This window comes from Schistocerca cancellata, chromosome 2 (genome assembly GCF_023864275.1).
Source record: "Schistocerca cancellata isolate TAMUIC-IGC-003103 chromosome 2, iqSchCanc2.1, whole genome shotgun sequence".
Classification (NCBI taxonomy): domain Eukaryota; kingdom Metazoa; phylum Arthropoda; class Insecta; order Orthoptera; family Acrididae; genus Schistocerca; species Schistocerca cancellata.
Window position 1 is genome coordinate 369,541,225 of NC_064627.1, and position 16,708 is coordinate 369,557,932.

The 16,708-nt window shown below is 46.9% G+C and overlaps 1 protein-coding gene across 1 annotated transcript in view; it reads left to right on the plus strand.

Moving 5' to 3' along the window:
* The window catches only part of LOC126161764 (ubiquitin-conjugating enzyme E2Q-like protein CG4502), a 665,340-nt gene that overhangs the window by 389,073 nt on the left and 259,559 nt on the right, over positions 1 to 16,708 (plus strand). The window lies entirely within an intron of this gene.

Below are 16,708 nucleotides of genomic sequence, written 5' to 3' on the forward strand. Positions count from 1 at the left end.
AATATTCTGAATAATTCCTACTTAAGATATCATATCAAATTAGTAAAGTTTTTTGATTCCAAGTAGGTCGTTGCATGCTTAAGCTACCCCTGCTCTCATCTTTCACTTTGTAAGCTACCTACCTCAGCTACGATTATGGTAATGAGAGAGTTTTTACTGTAGTAATGCCTTGTCCACACAGTTATAAAGTGCTCACTCTCTAAAACGCTGGTTGCTTTCGATATAAGGTCTAAATTTGCTGCAAAATCTGTTATCACTTCCTTTCGCAAATCCTTAGCTGAGCTGATAATTGTCACAAGTTCAAATGGTTCAAATGGCTCTGAGCACTCTGGGACTTACCATCTGAGGTCATCAGTCCCCTAGAACTTAGAACTACTTAAATCTAACTAACCTAAGGACATCACACACATCCATGCCCGAGGCAGGATTCGAACCTGCGACCGTAGATGTCGAGCGGTTCCAGGCTGAAGCGTCTAGAACCGCTCGGCCACACCAGCCGGCTGTCACAAGTAAGTGACGAATCTTAACCCTAGGTGTCATACATCTCGTGGAAACCTCACAGGAGCAGCCATAGTCGTTCAAGTTATATCACCAACAAAACAAGAAAGAATCTCTTAACAGATTCGGAGCAACTCTCAGTGACACGAATCTGTATTTTCTTCATCATATCGTTATCAAACAAGACGGGAAAAAATATGGAACCAATGAATAAGCTTATTGTATGCGTACTCTATGGTGGATCTGAAGGTGAAAAACTTATGAAGTGCACAACTGCACATTCGCCGGCCGGAGTGGCCAAGCGGTTCTAGGAGCTTCAGTCTGGAGCCGCGCGACCGCTACGATCGCAGGTTCGAATCCTGCCTCGGGCATGGATGTGTGTGATGTCCTTAGGTTAGTTAGGTTTAAGTAGTTCTAAGTTCTAGGGGACTGATGACCTCAGATGTTAAGTCCCATAGTGCTCAGAGGCATTTGAACCAACTGCACATTCGCGTCTATCTTCTGTTTTGTTTCTTTTTCAGTAGTCATACATTCCGTTTTTTTTTGTTTTTTTTTTTTTTTGCCTTCTTAACCCACAATTTGATTTACTACTCCGTGATATCGATGCGTTAGTCTATTATCCATAATATCTCTCCATTCTGGTTATATTCCTGATATTCTAGTTGTATACGACCCAAGGCCGCAAGTAAATACAGTCTGTTTATTATCAACAGTGCGTCGTATCTGTTTTTTGACCTTTTGGATAAGGCTGTCTTGCCTACATTTTTAGTTTTCTTAAAATAAGCTTTTGCCATAAGCCGGACAGGGTAAGAGTGCAACTCGTTTGTATATTACAATGGCGTAATCTGCCGTCGCTTTGAAGCTACCCCTTAAACCGGTGTCTGGTAGCGGAGCTCCACTAGTTATTGGCTGGAGCTGGCTGTGGATAGCATTGAGCACGTTGTTAGCTGTTCTTCACATTCCTAGTGCAGCTGAGTGAGACTGCACAATACTGCTGACGATGTTGTGAAGCTCTTGAATGCTCACTCATGTTCGGGATTGGTACGGACTGATCTTGGTAAATTCTCGTAATATTCCTTTTTCATACCGATGAAGTAACTTGAATAGTCATTCTGCGTGGTGTCTGTTGTTCTATGTCGTGTCTCCCTACCACTTTCGTGCAATGACGCTCTGAGCGTGTTTTTTAGGGAATTGACTAGTTTGAACCTGGGACCTGTTGCTGGTAAGGAGACGCCAGACCACACATGACATGTAGAGTTCAGAAGAGTTCAGTGGGACTAGCGATGATATAACCAAATACTTAATGATTTCAGCGTCAGCTCCACTGCACTCCCTGTAAAAGAATCTTAATACTAACTAAATTTAGTGGAAGGGGTTCAAGGCTTTCCTATTTTTAGTTAGCTGGTAAAATAACGTCGAAAAATCAGTTAAGTTTACCATTGTACATTTCATTCTACTCACAAAACATTGTTTATAAATTGCACTATTGATAAAAGGAAATATTTTAATACAGGATGATAAAAACCAACTGCGTTCAACAAAAATGTGAACGAATATTCCCTGAGTGGGTTTCCAAGTTCTACAATGGATCGAAGGATGACCTATGCCATATCACATCTATAATCTAGGTTTAAATTAAGTTTCACAAAAGAGAAAACTATCAAAATGGTCTACAGTGACCCTCAATTATCTTTAATTACTTATCTAACTTGTCATAAATTACAGTGGCTGATGTGGCTTCTCAATAATTATATAACCGAATAATCATCGCGTTTCAGATTTTAACTTACGTAGCAAATGTGAATACCATGAGCTTCAATTGACGATCGACACTAGTATTACGTAAAAGGGGGATGTAACAGATGAGACTTCTGCAGTTCTGAGTGAAGCCTTATGTGCTCAAAAATGCGGCATCGCGTGCGTTCATTACCTTGTCGGTGTTCGTCAGGGGGCGGCGGCCGGCGCAGCTCCATACAGCTCGCCGTCTCCGAAGCAACTCTTTCCTAACTTCTCCTTACTACAATTTACCGAAGTTGGTTTTTAAAAAAACTGTCTGGCTGTGTTTTCATCTGACCAATCAGGGTCTCAATGTTAACTTTAAGCTCCGCCTGCACAAATTCTGTCTATCCAATGAGAAACGTTATACTTTTCGTGGTGGGGCAATGTTTTTAAAGTTTGCAACGTAACAGAGACGCGAAAAAGTCTCACGCTAAAACCCGCGGCTGGTGTGGCCCTTTCAGTGTTATCGTAAGATCTATACAGTTCTTCTGGAGGGCTCTAGCTTTTAACATGGGCTCGGGGGTGGTCCTGGTGGTTAGCTGGCGACGTGGGTGTCCGTCCCTTATCGTAGGACCTTCTAGCTTAACACGGTTCTGCTCTCGGCTTCTGTTCTCGTTTCTCCCCTCGGAACTGCGTCTGTCTCACGGTGGGAAGGTATGACATGCATTTAGGCATTCTTATGTTAGTCTGTGGTATTCCATTTGCTCACTCGTTACTCGTATTACTTTGGTTAATTTAATGTCACGATTTATTCGGAGCTATGTGACATACTACTGGATTTGCTTATCATGTCAGGGTTTTCATGGAAGGTGTTGGATTTGCCTGACACCTTAAAATTGCGCTTATATGATACCAGAATCGTAAATTTAATTTTTTGACCCTACGAAGATCATTTCTCGCTTGGATTTCAACTGGTTTTATATTTCATGTTGTGAACTTCTGGATGAACTATCACTAGAGCAAAGGTAAAGACCTTAACGAAGCAGTTTCATGTTTCCTCGGTGCCACAGGAAGGTTATATAAGGCAAGGCCAGTTGCTGGTTCAGATCTCATTGGATTATCGATGTGTATCGCTTCAGCAGCCAGTATGGAATTCAGTAGCGAAATGCTAAGAAAACTTCTGCATTGCGCCATCTGAACAATCAGCTTATTTTTATTTATTTTTTAGTCGTAGATATTTTTGTGTAATGCAATAAACTTGATTTATTATTTGTTATTGTTACTATTGTTGTTGTTATTCGTTCACTCTCAAGAGTTGTCCCATTCGTATTTGTAACCCACGCAAGTGACCAACGAATCTAAAAGAATGGAATGTTGGACGTTTCGCCATACAGAATATACATATTTATCTCGGCGTCTTATTTGCGGGGTAATAGGAAAAACTTAACAAGAAAAGACGACAATGGGAGGCCGATGACGCTGGCAGTATTCTGCAGCAATTTATGTTGATTTAACACCATGACGGCAGATACATTCGTGTCGCATTATATTACTCAGCATTCAAATACCTAGTATAGATACCTGCTACAGATAGCTACGAGTTTGTGACCACGATCATGGTTTACCACTGGTACAGCTACTGGTTTCAACGTTACAACTGGAAATGGAAGACCATATTTGACAATTTTGTACTGTTGCTGTTTGAATGCCAACGAATAAAACAGGGGGTTTTTTCTTGCTTTCATTCACACAGATACATAAATTAACACGTAAATTCCGGGTAATCAAGTCCGTGTTTCACTCGTGACATCTGATTTTCAATAACACTCGTAAACCTTCTGGCAACATTGATTCAATGCCTCGTGGAGGCGAGCATAGTGGTCTGCTTTACGAGTATCAAGAGACAGCACACACAAAAGTTTCTGAAAAGGTTCGAAGGATCCGTCAGTGACGTGGATTTGGTGTCTTTAGATCATTTATGGACCAAACAAGAGGGGAACATTATGCAACGAGTTAACAGGTTAGTTAGAATGCATTACATGGATAGCTCTCAAGGTGAAAGACTTATGAAGGCACAGAGCTGCACATCACTCACATCTACAGTTTAGTTTCTCTGTTAATGAACATTATTTTGTTTCTTGTCTTCTGAATCCTCAAATGAATTGATTACTGCGTGACACTGAATAATTTCTTCTTGCTTCCACCGCCACCAATAGTCTTATGGGTTCTAGCGGTGGTCGTGGAATTGTATTTGTATGTGGCACAAGATCGTTGCAAATATTTGGCTGCGTTGTGATAGCGCAATTGCTTCTGCATGTGGTCCCGAACTGTTGTGTTATTTGGCATTCTGTTTGCACACCCCTCCGCCACACACCGTCAGGTGGCTTGCGGAGTATGGATGTAGAAAAAAAAGACTGCACATAGACACTGCGGAGGTGCAAAGTAATTAACGTCGTACTGTCTCAAAACATATGGAACAAGGTTGATTTCCAATTCTTTCTTTATTCCATTGAAGTAAGATTTCTTTGCAAACTATAAAATGGTTTTATTAGATTGTATTTTGGAAAAATTTTAATTGTTATGGAAAATAATATATCTCAATACTACAAAACGGTACAAATGGCTCTGAGCACTATGGGACTTAACATCTGTGGTCATCAGTCCCCTAGAACTTAGAACTACTTAAACCTAACTAACCTAAGGACATCACACAGATCCATGCCCTAGGCAGGCCTAGAACCGCACGGCCACACCGGCCGGCTCAATACTACAGATGAGGTTTGCTGCTTGAAGAGATTTCACTAGCTTTGCTGTCCCTGCGCTGAAATTATATAATATCGGAGTTAACAGCGTCATTCCACGCCGAAAAGCTTCAAAGATGAATGTAACTGTATGGCTTAATATCAATAGCCTGAAAGGCAACGCTAGAAAGTCGCTGCGTAAAAACCAAACACACTCCTGCCTCCACTCTGAGAGCCTATAGAAGACGGGCATGCCAAGCATTTCACTACGTAGCTGCACCTAGCACTACTAAAAACTGGCCAGATCGTTGCAAATATTTGGCTGCGTTGTGATACCGCAATTGCTTCTGCATGTGGTCCCGAACTGTTGTGTTATTTGGCATTCTGTTTGCACACCGATAAGTTTTGCTACATAATCTTCACATAAGACGCTCACTCAACATCAACATACTTTATTAATCGATGCTTCCATACAGAAGGACCGTGACTGTAGCCCAGGAGCTAATCGTGGCTGACTGGCAGAGAGTGAATTCGCTGAGGCAGCGGAATGCTGCGACAGCGTAAGAGCGACTACTGATGATGGTTTTGCTGATGCGGGTCGTATGTTTGCTCCTCAGTAGGCAAGTTGGAGGGCTGGGGCAGGGGCACACTGCCGCGGCTCGAAGCGTTTGGCAAGCGAGTACAGAATTCCTGAAACGAACGCAAGACCCTCGGTGATTGCCTGGAGGGTCAGGTGATGGCATCTAATGGGTGTCCCCGCATCAGATTCATTCCGAAGCCTGGAACCATCAGGGCTAACATTCGCTCGTAGACCAGCACCTTCGCCTAAAACTTAAAAAAACCTACTCCCGCACAGGCCATGAAGGCCCAAAGGTACCTGCCGGCCGGGGTGGCCGAGCGGTTCTAGGCGCTACAGTCTGGAACCGCGCGACCGCTACGGTCGCAGGTTCGAATCCTGCCTTGGGCATGGATGTGTGTGATGTCCTTAGGTTAGTTAGCTTTAAGTAGTTCTAAATTCTAGGGGACTGATGACCTCAGCAGTTAAGTCTCATAGTGCTCAGAGCCATTTGAACCATTTTTGAACCCAAAGATACCGACTGGCCGCCGTGTCATCCTCATACCACAGGCGTCACTTGATGCGGATATGGAGGGGCATGTGATCAGCACACCGCACTCCCGGCCGTAGGTCAGTTTCCGAGATCGGAGACTTCTCAATCAAGTAGCTCCTCAATTTGCCTCACAAGGGTTGAACGCACCCCGCGTGCCAACAGCGCCCGGCAGACCAGATGGTCTGGTCAGATGCCAGACTGAGATTCATTGGAAGAATCCTAAGGAAATGCAATCCGAAAACAAAGGAAGTAGGTTACAGTACGCTTGTTCGCCCACTGCTTGAATACTGCTCAGCAGTGTGGGATCCGTACCAGATAGGGTTGATAGAAGATATAGAGAAGATCCAACGGAGAGCAGCGCGCTTCGTTACAGGATCATTTAGTAATCGCGAAAGCGTTACGGAGATGATAGATAAACTCCAGTGGAAGACTCTGCGGGAGAGACGCTCAGTAGCTCGGTACGGGCTTTTGTCAAAGTTTCGAGAACTTACCTTCACCGAAGGAAGAGTCAAGCAGTATATTGCTCCCTCCTACGTATATCTCGCGAAGAGACCATGAGGATAAAATCAGAGAGATTAGAGCCCACACAGAGGCATACCGACAATCCTTCTTTCCACGAACAATACGAGACTGGAATAGAAGGGAGAACCGATAGAGGTACTCAAGGTACCCTCCGCCACACACTTTTAGGTGGCTTGCGGAGTATGGATGTAGATGTAGATGTAGATGTAGATGTAGATGTAGATGTAGATGGTCACCCACCCAGTGCTAGCCTAGCCGGACAACGCTTAACTTCGGTGATCTGACGGGAACCGGTGTTACCATTGCGGCTTAGTTGATGACATTATCCGAGGAGGCTTCAACTGCTTGGTCACATATTAAATCGGTGACTGGTGCGGAGGCTACGCCTGGCGAATGTACGGCGCCGACGGGTTGTTGTTACTGACTGAGTGAGGAGCGTTTATATCAGCTCTAACCGGGTGTTTCACGACAAAAGTAGGCTCCCGTCACGTAGCCAGCTGGAGAAATGCAGCTTTGTGCTCCAGTATGTAGCGATCTACACTGAGACGATAAAAATCATGGGATAGCTCCTAATATTGTATCAGGCCTCCTTTTGCTCAGCGTATTGCAGCAATTCGACTTGTCATGGACTCAACAAGTCGGTGGAAGTCCCCTGCAGAGCCTTGCTGCCTTTACAGCCGTCCATAATTACCGGTGCAGGATTTAGCGCACGAACTGACCTGTCGATTATGTCCCATAAATGTTCGATAGGATTCACGTCGGGCGATCTGGTGGCCAAATCATTCGCTAGAATTGTCCAGAATGTTCTTCATATCAATCGCATGGCGCATAGTCGTCCATAAAAATTCCATCATTGTTTCAGCACATGAAATACACTCCTGGAAATTGAAATAAGAACACCGTGAATTCATTGTCCCAGGAACGAGAAACTTTATTGACACATTCCTGGGGTCAGATACATCACATGATCACACTGACAGAACCACAGGCACATAGACACAGGCAACAGAGCATGCACAATGTCGGCACTAGTACAGTGTATATCCACCTTTCGCAGCAATGCAGGCTGCTATTCTCCCATGGAGACGATCGTAGAGATGCTGGATGTAGTCCTGTGGAACGGCTTGCCATGCCATTTCCACCTGGCGCCTCAGTTGGACCAGCGTTCGTGCTGGACGTGCAGACCGCGTGAGACGACGCTTCATCCAGTCCCAAACATGCTCAATGGGGGACAGATCCGGAGATCTTGCTGGCCAGGGTAGTTGACTTACACCTTCTAGAGCACGTTGGGTGGCACGGGATACATGCGGACGTGCATTGTCCTGCTGGAACAGCAAGTTCCCTTGCCGGTCTAGGAATGGTAGAACGATGGGTTCGATGACGGTTTGGATGTACCGTGCACTATTCAGTGTCCCCTCGACGATCACCAGTGGTGTACGGCCAGTGTAGGAGATCGCTCCCCACACCATGATGCCGGGTGTTGGCCCTGTGTGCCTCGGTCGTATGCAGTCCTGATTGTGGCGCTCACCTGCACGGCGCCAAACACGCATACGACCATCATTGGCACCAAGGCAGAAGCGACTCTCATCGCTGAAGACGACACGTCTCCATTCGTCCCTCCATTCACGCCTGTCGCGACACCACTGGAGGCGGGCTGCACGATGTTGGGGCGTGAGCGGAAGACGGCCTAACGGTGTGCGGGACCGTAGCCCAGCTTCATGGAGACGGTTGCAAATGGTCCTCGCCGATACCCCAGGAGCAACAGTGTCCCTAATTTGCTGGGAAGTGGCGGTGCGGTCCCCTACGGCACTGCGTAGGATCCTACGGTCTTGGCGTGCATCCGTGCGTCGCTGCGGTCCGGTCCCAGGTCGACGGGCACGTGCACCTTCCGCCGACCACTGGCGACAACATCGATGTACTGTGGAGACCTCACGCCCCACGTGTTGAGCAATTCGGCGGTACGTCCACCCGGCCTCCCGCATGCCCACTATACGCCCTCGCTCAAAGTCCGTCAACTGCACATACGGTTCACGTTCACGCTGTCGCGGCATGCTACCAGTGTTAAAGACTGCGATGGAGCTCCGTATGCCACGGCAAACTGGCTGACACTGACGGCGGCGGTGCACAAATGCTGCGCAGCTAGCGCCATTCGACGGCCAACACCGCGGTTCCTGGTGTGTCCGCTGTGCCGTGCGTGTGATCATTGCTTTTACAGCCCTCTCGCAGTGTCCGGAGCAAGTATGGTGGGTCTGACACACCGGTGTCAATGTGTTCTTTTTTCCATTTCCAAGAGTGTACATGAATGATCTCCAGTCAGCCGAACATAACCATTTCCAGCCAATGGTCGGTACAGTTGGACCAGAGGACCCAGACCATTCTCCGTAAACACAGCCTACGCCGTTATGGAGCCGTCACTAGCTTCTACAGTGATTTGTTGACAACTTGGGTCCATAGCTTCGTGGTGATTACGCAACACTCGAACGCTACAATCAGCTACCACTTGAAATCACCGAGCGAGGTGGCGCAGTGGTTAGCGCACTGGACTCGCATTCGGAAGGACGACGGTTCAATCCCGCGTCCGGCCATCCTGATTTAGGTTTTCCGTGATTTCCCTATATCACTTCAGGCAAATGCCGGGATGGTTCCTTTGAAAGGGCACGGCCGATTTCCTTTCCTATCCTTCCCTAACCCGAGCTTGTGCTCCATCTCTAATGACCTCGTTGTCGATGGGACGTTAAACACTAATCTCCTCCCCCCACTTGAAATCGGGACTCAATTGACCAGGGCACGGTTTTCCAGTAGTACAGCCGGTACGGTCTTGACTCCAGTGTTATGCTACAGGCGATGCTGTGCTATTAACAAAGGCACTCGCGTCGGTCTTCTGCTGCCCAACCAAGTAACTCCAGGTTCCACGGGACTGACCTAACGGACACGTTCGTCGTACGTTCCACATTGACTTCTGCGGTTATTTCACGCGCGTTGCTTGTCTGTTAGCACTGACAACTCTACGTAAACGCCGCTCCTCTCGGCCGCTAAGCAAAGGCGTCGGCCACTTCATTGTCCGCGCTGAGAGGCAATGCCTCAAATTTGGTATTCTCGACACTCTTGACGCTGTGGATCTCGGAATATTGAATTCCCTAACGATTTCCGAAGTGAAATGTCTCATGCGTCTAGCTCCAATTACCATTCCGCGTTCATAGTCTGTTAGTTCCCGTAGTGCGGCAATAATCTCGCCGGAAACGTATTCATACAAATCACCTGAGTACAAATGACTGGTTCGCCAATGCACAGATCTTTTATTCCCTGTGTACACGATACTACCGCCACCTAAATGGATGCATATCGCTATCCCACGACTTTTGTTACCTCAGGTTATACTCGTTCTGGATGGTCGTGTTATGACAAGAGCTAGGCTGCTGTCAAGAGGCAAGCTGCCGAAATGCAGCGTTGTGCTTGCGATCTAGTCCGCCTCTGACGGCACCACGCTCTGTTGCAGAACATGACAGCCTGCCTGAGGCTGGCGCCGCAACAAGAGGTTCAAATGGTTCAAATGGCTCTGAGCACTATGGGACTCAACATCTTAGGTCATAAGTCCCCTAGAACTTAGGTTAGTTAGGTTTAAGTAGTTCTAAGGACATCACACACACCCATGCCCGAGGCAGGATTCGAACCTGCGACCGTAGCAGTCCCGCGGTTCCGGACTGCAGCGCCAGAACCGCTAGACCACCGCGGCCGGCGCAACAAGAGGGATAGAGGTTACAGTACGTCTACAAAAATAAAGAGACTTACACAGGAATGTAGACTACTGCATCAAGTCAGTCTTCGGTCTGTGCTGCATCAAAGCAGATTTTTGTCTGTCAAGACCACAGCAACATTCCGACAACTGGAGATGATTTTTGAAGGCAATGACTTATGTTTTTTGGATGGGTCATCCATCTTTTTATACGATCGCTGTAGAAACAGCCAAAAAACTAGTAGCTGTCCGTAATTGTGGTTGGCTGTTTGGGAGCGTCAGGCACGCAGCGACAGGTCCGCCAGCGGGCAGCGGGCACCTGTGACAGCGGCTGCAGCCCGGCGCGTCCCGCCACCGCCAGCCACGCCGGCCGCCTCCGTTCGGATGCTGTATTGATCGCTGGGAGGCGGCGTCGCGGCGGCCGCGTTGTCCCCAACACCCTCCGCCACGCACCACGCGCTGGGCGCCTTTCGCCGCGGGAACAATGGGCGCCACCCCACTCCGGAAACGCATGCCACACCAATACGTACTACAGTATTTCGGGGCCGGAGGCTTTCAGCCGTTAAAAGCAAACGCCTTTCTGCCAATGCGCAAACTGTCTACTCCATGAAACTCTCATTCAGTCGATGGCTCCACATGGGCAAGATGAGCGGCTGTAGGAGCATTCTGGATCATAGCGTTCACATGAAGTTCGGCCTACATCCACGTACTTCCACATTCTGTACGCTAGCATATGGTGGAGAGTACTTCATCTACGAGGGTCACTCCAAAAGAAATGCACACTATTTTTGTAAAAATACAGTTTTCATTCTGCATGTGTGAAAGTTTTACAGTGTGTAGATACATCCTTCCCGCTTGTTTTCAAACTTAGTTCAACCTGTTCCCGTGAGTGGCTCCGTCACAGCATGTCTTCAAGATGTCTGCTACACTTGACGTTCGGCAGAAACAACGTGCTGTCATAGAATTCCTGTGCTGTGAAAACGAGACAGTGGGAAACATCCACAAGAGGTTGAAAAAGGTGTATGGAGATGCTGCTGTCGATCGCAGTACAGTTAATCGGTGGGCAAGCAGTTTACGTGATGAAAGCGGGCACGCCATTATTGAGGATTGTCCTGCAGCGGCAGGCCTCGTACTCCACACACTGCAGACAATGTCCAGAGAGTAAACGAATTGGTGACTGCTGACAGACGCATCACAGTGAACGAATTGTCACGCAACGTTGGGACAGGGGAAGGAAGTGTTTGCAGAATACTGAAAGTGTTCGCGTTAAAAAAAGTTTGTGCCGGGTGGGTTCCCAGGATGTCGACAGTGGCTCACAAAGAAACAAGAAAAACGGTATGCAGCGAACTTTAGGATCAGTAAGAGAATGGTGGAGATGAGTTTCTTGGAAGAATTGTGACAGGTGATGAAACATGGCTCCATTAGTTTTCACCAAAGACGAAGAGGCAATCACTGAAGTGGCATCATGCAAATTCACCCAAGAAAAAAATTCAAAACCACATCTTCTGCTGGAAAAGTTATGGCTACGGTATTTTTCGATTCCGAAGGACTCTTGCTTGTGGACATCGTGCCAAGTGGAACCACCATAAATTCAGAAGCATATGTGACGATTATGAAGAAACTGCACACTCGATTGAGTCGTGTTCGACCACATGGGCAAAAGCAGGATGTTTTGCTGTTGTACGACAATGCACAGCCACATGTCAGTCAAAAAACCATGGAAGCGATCACAAAACTCGGATGGACAACACTGAAGCACCTGCCTTACTGTCCTGATCTGGCTCCATGTGACTATCATCTCTTTGGGAAACTGAAAGACTGTCTTCGTGGGACAAGGTTTGAAGATGATGACTCCCTTGTGCACACTGCCAAACAGTGGCTCCAACAGGTTGGTCCAGAATTTTACCGTGCGGGTATACAGGCGCTGGTTCCAAGACGGCGTATGGCAGTTGAGAGGGATGGAAATTATGTGGAGAAATGAAAATATTGTTCCTAAAGGATGTATCTACACACTGTAAAAAGCCGAGCAGTCTAGGGCGCTGCAGTCATGGACTGTGCGGCTGCTCCCGGCGGAGTTTAGAGTCCTCCCTCGGGCATGGGTGTGTGTGTTTGTCCTTAGGATAATTTAGGTTAAGAAGTGTGTAAGCTTAGGGACTGATGACGTTAGCAGTTAAGTCCCATAAGATTTCACACACATTTGAACGTTTTTACACACTGTAAAACTTTCAAATATGTAGAATGAAAGATGGATTTAAAAAAAAAGTGCATTTCTTTTGGAGTGACCCTCGTACCATTATCAGTTCCCTCTTTCTTTACCATTCCTGACGGGTGCGCAAGAGACTCTCGTAAGTCTCCGTTTGAGATGAAGCATCTCTGATTTTATGTAAGCCTGCATGCTTTCGTGTCCGTTGTCACTAAAGTTAAAATCTTCTGGGTTGTTAGGCAGCGTCATATTTCCTCTAAAATAATCGACGTTTCGACCCCTCTTCTAGGATCTTCTTCAGGATATTCCGGTGTCGAATACTGCTAAAACACTGTCAGAGACCAGAGTCGGGTTCTCTTATAAAGAGGAGTTTTACCGCGTTTCTGTTGGAGAAGTGGGAGCATTGTTTAAAATTCTTGTGGCTACCATTGGCAGCCTTCGTCATAGGCTCTGATTATTACCGTCCTGGCCATTTAGCAATATGTTGACTTAAACGTTTTCGAAGACGCGTTCTCGACCTCCTCCTATAGCTTAGAGAGCCAGCTAGAAACACAACTCAGGCACGATTCGAATCCGCGCTGAGGATAAATGACCTTTGGTCATCTACGGCAAAAGCATGAGCGTGGCTTTTCGGCAGGTTTTCATGCTCTTTTAGGGAAATTTTCGACTGGTCTCCAACGCCTGCATCAGAAAATAAGATTGTCTAACTGTGAAAATACGATAAAACGCAGTACATAGCTTAAAAGTTTCACAGCTAGACAGCACACAAGACCTACCTGTACTTTCGCTCCTGAGACGCAAGAGCAAGGACATCCGGCTATAAAGTCATATAAAAATAAGTTTGTCAGATATTGAAAACGTGTGACTCCGTACGCCGAGATAAACGCCATGTGACAAGGGAAAACACACTATCAGAATTTTAGCCGTAAACATCTAGGTGACTCGCAGCACCACTCCAAATTAAAGGAAAGTCCTGTGACGCTGTTACGCATAGTAGACGAATTCTTAACAAAAATCACTGCTCTACTTTGAATCTTTCCTATCTCTTCTACTAATCCTACCCGTCAAGGGCGAGAAACTGTCGAGTAATAGCCAAGAATCAGTCGAAAAACTGTTAGCCATTTCTTTCGTGGATGAAGAGAATTTCCTTAAGTTTCCTCCAGAACACTGCAGCCCGGCATGTGCATTACCTACAACCACTTTTATGTCGTCACCACCCTTTAAGTCACTCCGGGCTTACACTATCTGATCAAAAGTATCCGAACACCTATAAGTAGATATTAATACGGGGTGTGTCCACCCTTTGCCTTTATGAGGCTTTAACACTGTTGGAAACACTTTGTCACATGTCGGAAAGTATGTGGAGGAACGGATAGGCATTGAGCCTCAAGAACGCAAACCACAGATGGTAGTGATATTGAACTGTAGGGTCTCATCCCGAAGGAGTTCCATTGGGATCAGCTCCTGACTCCGTGAGGACAGTCCATTTCAGGAATGTTCTTTCCCATAGCCCATTGGCTCAAATACGCTGCTTCATGGCATGAGCCATTGTATGTGGGTACAAACAGTAATATCTCCGAACTGTAGCCGAATGGTCTAGGGCGCCTTCACGCGGCTCCCCTGGTCGGAGGGGGGCTTCCTCGAGCATGGGTGTGTGTGGTGTCCTTAGCGTAAGTTAGTTTGTTACATTAAGTAGTATGTAAGCCCAGGGGCCGATGACCTCGGCCACAAAAAAATCTCCGAACTCTTCCTCTACTGTATGCACTACACACTCCTGTAAAATGCGTTCATATCCTTTGGGATTTAGCCGAAATGCTGGTGAAAAAGTAGAGCACCGGTGGCAGTTCCATTCTCGCACGGCTTAAAAGGACAGATAGCTAGAGATATAAAGTAATTCCCCGGATGACTGGCACTGAAAGTAATCGCACCTTATAACATTACGAGGGTTTTTTGAGTGGTATACTTCGCATCGACCGAAGTGCCATCCTCACACTACGTCGGTGGTCATTACGGACAGAGCATTGTTCCCACGCAATATGCCCGTTACGATACGCTTTCTCGTCCCAGTTACATCATTCATTCATAAGCAACAGCGTGAAGTAATGAAGTTGAGGCTGTAGCGATGACAGCGCGGCTGCGAAATGTCAGCGGGTCGCGGGAGCGATGAGCGGCACTCCGGCGCGGGCAGCGGGGCTGGGTGCGCCGGGCGCCGCGGCGCCGCCCGCCATCCGTCAGCTGTCCGGCACAGCTGGGGCCATTGTCGGTGCCTGTCACCCACCTGCCCACTCTCTGCCCTCACGCCACGCGCCACGTCACAGTGCTGTCTCCAGTCTCCGCCCGGCAGGACGATCCGCTGTTTTCGGGCATCGTTCCAGCGCAAAGTTTCAGAACGTGGAAGACCAGTAACATGTAACGGGACATGCTCCTCTAGCATTGCTTTCCTCAACAGCAGTTATCGATACCATATTATTTTTTCGAATTTTGGAAGGTCAGTACTATTTCAGCTGCTTTTCTGAAAACTTTCATACATTACTGACCATTAAAATTGCTACACCAAGTAGAAATGCAGATGATTAACGGGTATTCATTGGACAAATATATTATACTAGAACTGACATGTGATTACATTTTCACGCAATTTGGGTGCATAGATCCTGAGAAATCAGTACCCAGAACAACCACCTCTGGCCATAATAACGGCCATGATACGTCTGGACTTTGAGTCAAACAGAGCTTGGATGGCGTGTACAGGTACAGCTGCCCATGCAGCTTCAACACGATACTACACTTCATAAAGAAAAGTGACTGGCGTATTGTGACGAGCCAGTTGCTCGGCCACCATTGACCAGACGTTTTCAATTGGTGAGAGATCTGGAGAATGAGCTGGCCAGGGCAGCAGTCGAACACTTACTGTATCCAGAAAGGCCCGTACAGGACCTGCAACATGCGGTCGTGCATTATCCTCCTGAAATGTAGGGTTTCGCAGGGATCGAATGAAGGGTAGAGCCATGGGTCGTAACGCATCTGAGATGCAACGTCCACTGTTCAAAGTGCCATCAATGCGAACAAGAGATGACAGAGTCGTGTAACCAATGGTACCCCATACCATTACGCCGGGTGATACGCCAGGATGGCGATGACGAATACACGCTTCCAATGTGAGTACACCGCGATCTCGCCAAACACGGATGCGACCATCATGATGCTGTAAAGAGGACCTGGATTCATTCGAAAAAATGACGTTTTGCCATACGTGCACCCATGTTCGTCGCTGAGTACACCATCGCAGGCGCTCCTGTCTGTGATGCAGCGTCAATGGCAACCGCAGCCATGGTCTCCGAGCTGATAGTCCATGCTACTGAAAACGTGGTCGAACTGTTCGTGCAGACGGTTGTTTTCTTGCAGACGTCCCCATCTGTTGACTCAAGGATCGAGACGTGGCTCCACGATCCGTTACAGCCATGCGGATAAGATGCCTGTCATCTCAACTCCTAGTGATACGAGGCCGTTGGGATCCAGCACGGCGTTCCGTATTACCCTCCTGAAACCAACGATTCCATATTCTGCTACTAGTCATTGGATCTCGACTAACGCGAGCAGCAATGTCGCGATAAGATAAACAGCAATCGCAATAGGCTACAATCCGACCTTTATGAAAGTCGGAAACGTGATGGTACGCATTTTTCCTCGTTACATGAGGCATAACAACAACGTTTCACCAGGCAACGCCGTTCAACTGCTGTTTGTATGTGAGAAATCGGCTGGAAACTTTCCTCATGTCAGCACGTTGTAGGTGGCGCCACCGACCCCAGCCTTGTGCGAATGCTCTGAAAAGCTAATAATTTGCATATCACAGCATCTTCTTCCTGACGGTTAAATTTCGCTTCTGTAGCACGTCATCTTCGTGGTGTAGCAATTTTAATGGCCAGTAGTGTGTAATTTTATACACAATATGTTATATTTCGAACTAAAATTTATGAAAAGAAATTACTTTATTTTCGATGTTGCAATCGATAACCATTAGCTCTGAATACATAGTTAAAATTATTTTTTTAGAAACATTTGAAATTACGAATTTTTTGGCACACTAAAAATTAGTATTTTTAATTATTCAATCTAGTAGTGTTTAGAGCACTCCGTCTTCAGGCCACGTGTGGCCTACCGGGACCATGCGACCGCCGTG